This window comes from Mobula birostris, chromosome 4 (genome assembly GCF_030028105.1).
Source record: "Mobula birostris isolate sMobBir1 chromosome 4, sMobBir1.hap1, whole genome shotgun sequence".
Lineage (NCBI taxonomy): Eukaryota > Metazoa > Chordata > Chondrichthyes > Myliobatiformes > Myliobatidae > Mobula > Mobula birostris.
In genome coordinates, this window is record NC_092373.1 from 176,442,753 (window position 1) to 176,451,297 (window position 8,545).

The window sequence follows — 8,545 nt, forward strand, 5'->3', positions numbered from 1 at the left end:
TGCAATTGATATTAGTTAGAAACTGATTGGCAACAATCTCCTGCCCCATAGGCTCCTAAATAAATGAAGGGGATCCCAGCTATTTTGTTCTTTAAGAGTTGACCCAAATAAATGGCTGCCCCAATTAACCAATGGCCCAATTAACTGGAATCCACTATATTGAGTACAGGAATCAGGATGTTCTGTTGAAGTTGTGTAAGATATCGGTGAGGTCTAATTTGGTGCGGTTTATGTTCACCTATTTACAGGAAAGATGTCAATAAGATTGAAAGAGTGCAAAGAAAATTGAGAGACTTGAGAGTTATATGAGGCTGGGGAAATAATAACGGGAGTCAAGGAGATGGCAGATGGACTAAATGAGTACTTTGCATCAGCCTTCACTGTGAAAGACACGAGCAATGTGTCAGATGTGGAAAGGTGCAAGGGAAGAGAACCCAGTGCAGTTACTACTAGAAGAGAGAAGATGCTCAAAAAAGTGAAAGACGTAAGAGTACATAAGTCACCCAGACCAGATGAACTGCATCCAAGGATTCTGAAAGAGGTAGCAATAGAGATTGTGGAGTCATTAATAATGATCTTTCAAAAATCATTGGACTCTTGCATGATGCTAGAGGACTAAAAAATTGCAAATGTCATTTCATTCTTTAAGAAAGGAGGAAGGCAGCAGAAAGGAAATTATAGACCAGTTATTCTGTCCTCAGTGGTTGGGAAGATGTTAGAGTCAATTGTTAAGGATGTGGTTATGGAGTATTTGGTGACACAGGGCAAGATTGTACAAAGTCAGCATGGAAAATCCTTCAGGGAAAATCCTGCCTGACGAACCTGTTGGAATTCTTTGAGGAGGTTACATGTAGGGTAGATAAAGAGGATGCAGTGGGTGTTGTATATTTAAACTTTCAGAAGGCATTTGACAAGGTGCCACATGTGAGGCTGCTTACCAAGTTAAGAGCCCATGGTATTACAGGAAATTTACTGGCATGGTTAGAGCATTGGCTGCTGGTAGGAGGCAGCGAGTGGGAATAAAGGGATACTTTTCTGGATGGCTGCCAGTGAGTAATGGTGTTCCACAGGGGTCGATGTTAGGGCTTCTTTTTATGCTGCATATCAATGATTTAGATGATGAAATAGATGGCTTTGTTGCTAAGTTTGCAGATGATACAAAAATTGGAGGGGCCGGTAGTGCTGAGGAAACAGGTAGGCTGCAGAAGGACTTAGACAGATTCGGAGAATGGGCAAGAGAGTGGCAATTTTTCATAAGTGGAAGGGGAGTCTATTTCAGCGGATGTGGCTGAACTAAAGAGATTGTCTGAGCATTGTCAGTTCAGTGATGGGTTAGTGATGCACCGAGAAGTCCTTTAGTTGTGGAATCTTACAAGAATGCATTCAAAACAGCTCCTAAGTGAAGCACAAAGGAATCTGCTGCATCAGTGGAAACAGCAGACAGGTACATAACTGAGTTGCAGTCAGGAATGAAGGTGAGCAAGAACAAAAACCAGCCTGACCGAACAAATTATGTTACTGCTGTGACAGGCTCGGCTGTTTCAGTAATTTCAGAAAATAACTTTGAACAGCATTTCAAAGATACTGAACTGAAGCCTGCAGATATCCAACTAAGAACTTATACTGGAGAAAAGGTAACTACTTTGGGAATGACATTTGTAACAGTGAAATACAATAACCAATAGTCAAATTAGGCTTGTATGGAGGGCCAACATTGTAGGGTTGTGCTTAGTTGAGACAACTACAACTTGATTGTTGATCCACCCGCCATTTTAATGCCACATCCCCTGTAAAAGAGTCAACTGAAAGCAAATTAAGGAAGGTACTGGATGATGCCACAGCAGTGTTCATTTTCTATTTTCTATTTATGATTTATAATTTAAATTTTTAATACTTACTATCGATTTGCACTCCAGGGAGCGGGAAGGACAGAATCAAATATCGCTGTGATGATTGTACGTTCTAGTATCAATTGTTTGGCGACAATAAAGTATAAAGTATTTGTCAATTACTGTAACAAGTTTCTGCCAAAGCTGTCTACTGTGTTCCACTCTTTAAACTTATTACCACAGATCAGGAAAAATATAGAAACATAGAAAACCTACAGCACAATACAGACCCTTCAGTCCACAAAGCTGTGCTGAACACATCCTTACCTTAGAAATTACCTAGGGTTACCCATAGCCCTCTATTTTTCTGAGCTCCATGTATCTGTCCAGGAGTCTCTTAAAAGACCCTATCATTTCTCTCTCCACCACCATGGCCGGCAGCCCATTCCACACAATCACCACTCTCTGAGTAAAAAAACTTACCACTGACATCTCCTCTGTACCTACTTACAAGCATCTTAAAACTGTGCCCTCTCATGCTAGCCATTCCAGCCCTGGGAAAAAGCCTCTGACTATCCACACGATCAATGCTTCTCATTATCTTGCACACCTCTATCAGGTCACCTCTCATCCTCCATCGCTCCAAGGAGAGAAGGCCGAGTTCACTCAATCTATTCTCATAAGGCATGTTCCCCAATCCAGGCAACATCCTTGTAAATCTCCTCTGTATCCTTTCGATGGTTTCCACATCCTTCCTGTAGTGAGGCAACCAGAACTGAGCACAGTACTCCAAGTGGGGTCTGACCAGGGTCCTACATAGCTGCAACATTACCTCTCTGCTCCTAAACTCAATCCCACGATTGATGAAGGCCAAGCCACCATATGCTTTCTTAACCACAGAGTCAATCTACGCAGAAGCTTTGAGTGTCCTATGGACTTGGACTCCAAGATCCCTCTGAAAAATGGAAATGGACAAAGCAGTGTGAGGTGGCTTTCCAAAAGACAAAGGAAATGTTGACACCAGACACTGTATTCACATTATGGTCCACAGCGTCCAGTGAACCTCACCTTATGGTATAGGTGTGGTCATGTCACGTTATGAGTGATGGAAGTGCACGCCCCTTAGCCATTCAACCACATTCCTTTACTGCTGCACAGATTGACAGAGAGGCCTTGATGCTGATTTGGGGTGTAAAATGTATGGGAGAGAGATTACCCTCGTTACCGATCATCATCCGCTAGTGTTCATTTTCAATCCACAGAAGGGTGTTCCATTAACAGCAGCAGCAGAAACACAGAGATGGACTCTGTTTCTTGGAGGACACAATTACGAGACTGAATTCAGGGGGATGACTGATCATGGAAGTGCTGATTGATTGTTCCATTTGCCCTTGGAAAAAGAAATAACTGAAATATTTACGAAAGAGGACACTCCTCCTGATGTATTCTCCCTAATGCAAATCAAAAGTCTCCCTATCACGCCAGGTATTACTCAAAGAGAAACCAGAAAAGGCCCCACGGCCACCCAAAATGGCTGGAATTTGCGACAGAAATTCCAGTTCCCCCACGTTTACTAGCACCAGAATGAACTTGCTCTTGACAGGGGTTGCCTTATGTGGATATTAAGAGTTGGTCAAAAACCGAAGCTGAGAGCTAAAGTGTTGGAGGAGCTACAGTAAATGTCAGTCATCTAGGTGTGGTCAGAATTAGCGATGGCTCAAAGCTCTGTCTGGTGGTCTGGGATAGATCAGTTTTTCAACTTTATCAAACAGTTCAGGAAAAGAAAAGAAAAATAAAAAGGCTCATTACAGTTAAAACCTGACCAACGTGCACATAAATTTCTGAAGTAGTCGGGTGTATCGCTTTACTCACGTACCGGACCGATGGTTTGTGTGAAGGTACCCGCCACCGTCTGAATCTCCCTCGAAGACCATTGGGAACAAACTGGCTCTCAGGACTATTGGCTCTTCCTCCTCAGAATCATTCGTCTGTGCAAAGCACTTCTTACAACGGGGACTCTCCTTCGAACGGCATTCTGCATCATCCCTTGTGCCCCACTCTGCAGCCCCCACCCAAAAAGACCCCAGACCAGACAACTGTCCTCCAGAAATTTCATCCCGCCCCGCCCTCTCAAATGTTCCACTGGGCAGTGTGACGAAAGTACACATAGACTAAGATATTGACTGTCCTGTGCTGTCACCAGTGGGACCAACAGTTGATCTGCCACCTGTCTTCAGGAGAGAGAGATAAGTAACACAATAGAGCAGCATTTGGAAATGTTAATGAAGAGACAGGAGAGCTTAACGGAAGGAGACAGCGGTCTGGGAATTGTCAAGATCGGCTCCTCTTTGAATCCTGAACTGTTTGAAGTGATGGACAGGCGATACCCCAGCAGGGGGATAAAAAGGGACAGGTTCGCTAAGGCAGGCCACACACACGACACCACGAGGTAACGAGACCCTGGAAGCGGTGCGTCTCCCACAAGTCGGTGGGAGTTTTTGGAGGGCTGATCGCGGGACCAAGCCATAGACGCACAGGGTGGAAAGGAACGATCGGCGGGAACCTGGTGTGTGTCCGCCCTTGCCTGGATGCCAGGTTCACTGCAGAGGAATGGAGGGGTCACAGTCGGTGACCTCAGAAGACATTACAAAGGGCTCGCCGGAAAGCTGACTGCGAGGAATATCGAAGGTCCGTGTGGAAGCCGTTTTTGAATATTCATTCGCTTTCTCTCTCTCTCTCCCATGGCAGTGATTACTGTGAACTGAACTGAACTCAATTGAACTGAACTTTGCGTCACTTTGAAACTGGTCATTTACCCCTAGATGACGATAGAGCTTGATTGATCCTATTATCCTAGTTTCTGTGTACATGTGTGTTTATCATTGCTGAACTGTTGTATTCATTATCCTTTTGATTAGAGTACTGTGTTGCTTATTTCTTTAATAAAACTTTCTTAGTTCCAGTAATCCAGACTCCAACTGAGTGATCCATTTCTGCTGGTTTGGCAACCCAGTTACGGGGTACGTAACAGCAGAAAGTTACAACACGTACAATCAACCCCGATTGACTGACACCCACATTCCTAAGTTGAATAACATGTCTTCTTATCTTTAACTGAAGCCAAAACAATCTTACCAGCAGGACTCATGGCTTTAAAGAAAACTGCTAAAATAAAAACACCTCACAGCATAGCAATAGAAATCTTACCAAGGTCATCACGTATATATATATATTGTATACAGTACTTTAGATGACTAGAGAGTAATACATTACATATTTGAGTTGAGATACATTTTATATTGTGTTGGAGTTCATAGCTGAGCAGAGAGGATTGTTGTGTATTTAATATTTCAGTAATATTGTGAATATATAGTTCAATTAGTATTTGTTTACATAATTCATTACTAGTTACATGTAAAAGTATGCAAATGGCAAACGTCATTATGCCACTGTGCTCTACATGCGCACCTCACTAAGGTAAAATGAAGCAGACATGCATCATCCTAGCCCTGTGTTTTTCTTTCAATTCGTTTTATGTTTTGGAGTTATAAAACGCAACAGCACCCAGTTAGTCTCAGTAGACAAGCTCTTCAGTCTGTCCTGTCTGAGCACTGCCAGACGTTTTCCCTGACTAGTCATGCCACCCAATCCCTTTAATCCCTCCAGCTCTATATTAATATCAACGACCTTCCATTTGTTCTGGGCTCATCACCTTGAAATGTTTTATGCATTCACAGAATTTGTATATTGCTGGAGAAGCCAGCATTTATTGACCATCCTGTAAGGAAAGAGTTACATTTGATTTGTTCTTGCTATCTGCCAAACTATGTGACACAAAATGGTGGCTGTTAGCCCAAATGGTGTTAGCTTGGAAAGTGGGAATGACTTGAGAAAGTTAAAGAGTGCCAGTCCACAGCCTTGCGAGTAGATATTGATGGAAAATATGCTTGTTTGTGAAAGAAAATTGTGCAGTTGCGAGTACCACCTTTTACCGTAGTGAGAAAGTCCTATTGAACAGGGGTACTCTCACTTTAGACTGAAGTCACAGCTAGATAGAGATAGATAGAGAGAGGGAAAACCATGTAGATCAGTTCACTACATGATTGATATGTATTCTTTGTATTTTATCTTTCTGCTTTTTTGATATGTTTTATGAGTAGTTTTTATATGTAGGGAAAGAGTTAAATGTGATTTCCCCCTTGTGTTGGACACATGGCTAAGTGGTTAAAATGTTCGTCTAGTGATCTCAAGGTCACTGGTTCAAGCCTCAGCTGTGGCAGCGTGTTTGTGTCCTTGAGCAAGGCACTTAACCACGCATTGCTCTAGTGTCTGTGCGAGGAGTGGCGCCCCACACAGACTTCCAATCTGCACCTTGTAAGGCATGAAAATGCCCGACACAGGCCTCTCATGGTCTGAGTCGACATTCCCTCCTCCTTGCTAAAATAAAATGGAAGTCTGTAATACTAAATGGTCACAAAGAAGAGAAAATCTGTAGATGTTGGAAATCCAAGCAACACACACACAAAATGCTGGAGGATCTCAGCAGTCCAGGCAGCATCTATGGAAAAGAGTACAGTCAAGTTTCGGGCCAAAACCCTTCGGCAGGACTCTTGACGACATTTTGGGCCAAAACCCTTCAGCAGGACTGCACATAATACTAAATCGTGTTCACCTGGAATGGGATTATTTTGAGAAAGTGAGAGTAGTACAAGTCTACAGCCTTGAGGGTAGTGAATCATGAAAACTTGCTTGTCCAGATAAGATGAAGTCATTGTGCAGGTGCAAATACCTACTCGTGCCTTAATATGGGAAAGTGTCGGGGGAAGAGTCATATTCAAGTTTTGAAGAGATCTTCAAGGGTATAAAAAGGGAGCACTTTCTTTGTGCAAAGGGGAGAGTATAGAGACGAGTGAGAGTGTGAGAGAGTGAGAGATGCATGAAAAGTTTCAGATCTGTAGTTCCCGGGCATTGTTTACGGCTACTTCATTAACGATTTGCTTTCCTTTTTGCGTTGCATGCTTTATATCGTTCTAATAAAGTGCTTCTTGTGGTTTAGCATAAGTACCATGACTCCTTTGTCAGAGAATACCTATTGCTGTTGACTTAGAAAATAAAAAGGAGAAAATTTTAAAATATTTCCGTTACACAGTCTTGATCGTCATTTGACTGAGAAGCGGTTAAAAGCCAATTACATCAACGTTCTGGGATCACACCTCAGCTGAATGGGTACAGACAGCAGGGTTTCTTCTCCAAGGAGGATTCAGCAGATGTTTTTTTAAACAGCTTTCCAGGAGTTTCATGGTTACTAGAATTATTTAAAATCCTCAGTGTGATTCGGTAGCTCTCAGAGGTGGGCTTGCGTAAGGAGAGTGATGGGTGAGCAGCAACAGACGGAGATTTCAACTTTTCTTCTCTGAACATAGAGGAATGGATTGCAACAGAGTCACAGAGTACTACAGTACAGAAACAAGCCCATTGGCCCATCTAGTCCATACTGAACGATTAATCTAACCAGTCCCATTGACCAGCACCAAGACAATTGCCCTCCATACCCATCTCATCCGTATATCTATCCAAATTTCTCCTAAATATTGAAATCAAATCTACATGCACCACTTCTGCTGGCAGATCATTCCACACTCTCAGCATTCCTGTGTGAAGAAATGCCCCCTCATATTCCTCTTACACATTTCACCTTTAACACATGACCTCTAGTCCTCATCTCACTCTCCCTCCGTGGGAAAAGCCTGCTTACATTTACCCTATCTTTACCCCTCATAATTTTATCTCTATCAAATCTCTCCTTATTCTCCTACATTCTAGGCAATAAATTCCGAATCTATTCAACCCTTTCCTTTTACTTGGATTCTCAAGACACAGCAACATCCTCGTGAATTTTCTCTGCACTCTTTCAATCCTATTGATATCTTTACTGTAGGCAAGTGACCAGACTTACACACAATATTCCAAATTAGGCTTCACCAATGACTTATACAACTTCAACATAACAAGTACTCCTGTACTCAAAACTTCTATTTTCGAAGCTCAATGTGCCAAAAGCTTGCCACATTCATGGAATTATGGATCTTCATTCCCTGTTCTACCACACTCCTCAGTAACCAACCACTCAACTTTTAAGTCTTGCACTGGTTTGTCCTCCAAATGTGTAACACATCATACTTGTCTGAATTGAACTCCATCTGCCATTTTTCACCCCATTTTTCCAGCTGGTCCAGAATGTTATGTTTTGCAATTCCAAAAACTAATCAAAGAAAAATATGGGAACTGGGGACAATGTGTCTACTTAATTTTATTTTCCTTTCCTTTAGTAAGACGCGGGCATATGGTATTAGATTAGATTAAACTTTATTGTCATTGTGCCGAGTACAGATACAAAGATACTACACTACTTTCTGGTTAGCTATAAACTCCAACTCAATATAGAATGCATCTCAACTCAACAATATGTAACATTGCTCTCTAGTCTTTATACTTCATAACACAGCTACTGTATAAGCAACCATAGTACATGGTAAATTTTAAATTGTCCCATTCAGGGCTAAAAATTTAATTGCTGTGGAGGATTTCTTACTCTTGTGGGATAATGTCTTTCCTGATAAGCAAGGTCACTCTGTTTAGCAACTGAGATCCCCTATTCATCTGAATTCTAGTGAATACAGACCCAGAGCCATCAAACGCTCGTCATATGACAAGCC